Genomic DNA, 1,347 nt, shown 5'->3' on the forward strand with positions numbered 1-1,347 from the left:
GAGAGAAAGAGAGAGGAGAGAAGGAGAGAGAAAGAAAAGAGAGAGAGAGAGAGAGGAGAAAGAGAGGGGAGAAAGGAGAAAGAAGGCGAGAAAGGAGAGAGAAGGAAGGAGACTGAAAGAGGAGAAAGAGAGAGGAAGAAAGAGAAAGTGAAGAGAGAAGGAGAGAGAGAAAGAGAGGAGAGAAAAAGAAGAGAGAGGAAAGAGAGAGGAGAGAAAGAGAGAAAGGAAAGAGAGAGAAGGAGAGAGAAAGGAGACAGAGAGAGAGAACAGATTTCCTTTGCTGGAGATGCAACTGCATGGATGCTGCCGCCATCTTGACTCTTTTGATCCTCTGTCAATTTCCTGGCATTTCAGGAAAATTGGGAGGATCCCCCCCACTTTTTTATTCTGCCCCCCTACCCTTGATAGCCTCCCTCTGGGGCCCAGTGAATAATTCAGAACAAAAGTTGCAGTGGAAGCTGATTTCGGGAACCCTTCAGACCATATAGATGGGGTTTATATATTTTATTTATTCTAACGTAACGTTTATATGTCACCCATCTCACCACTGAAGCGACCCTGGGCAGCTTGCAAAATGATCAACAGGTGATCAGAGTCGCCTCGAACTGCATGATAAGTGGCAAATAAATTTGATAAATGAAATATAAATAAGGTATGAAATGATGAAAATGGAGAAGTGTTAAACAGAGGCTAAGAACCGAGAGGTTTTAGATTTTTAGATTGGGGAGGGGGAGGTCTGATAAACATCCCTTTGCATTTTGTTTCCTTAGACTTAGACAGAAGTTGTGATTTGCCTCCAGAAGTTGTGAATGCTCCAACACTGGAAGTTTTTTTTTAAAAAAAGAGACCGGACAGCCATTTGTCTGAAATGGTATAATAGGGTTTCCTGCCAGAGCAGGGGGTTGGACTAGATGACCTCCAAGGTGCCTTCCAATTTTGTTATTCTATTCTACTAAGTGATTTTCCAGGTGCTGCAAAATTCCTTTTGGGGTTACTCAGGTGTTTTGCTTCCTTGAAGGTCCTTGACTTCATTTACACAACCCATTCAACCGGCTGGCCAAATGAATTTACTGAATTCTAAATGAACCTTACTTGTTGGGTTTACAACAAGAATGCTAAGTTGCCAGGTGCCTGAATTTTGATCATGTGACCATGGGGTTACTGCAACAGGTGTACAGGAGGTCCTCAACCTATGGCCACAATTGAGCCCCATTTGTTAAGTGAATTTTGGCCCATTTTACGACTTTTCTTGCCTCCGTTGTTAAGTGAACTGCTGCAGTTGTTACATTAGTAACACGGTTGTTAAGTGAATCTGGTTTCCCCATTGACTTTGCTTATCAGAAGGTC

This window comes from Vipera berus (assembly GCF_964194415.1).
Source record: "Vipera berus genome assembly, chromosome: 1".
In the NCBI taxonomy this organism is placed as follows: domain Eukaryota; kingdom Metazoa; phylum Chordata; class Lepidosauria; order Squamata; family Viperidae; genus Vipera; species Vipera berus.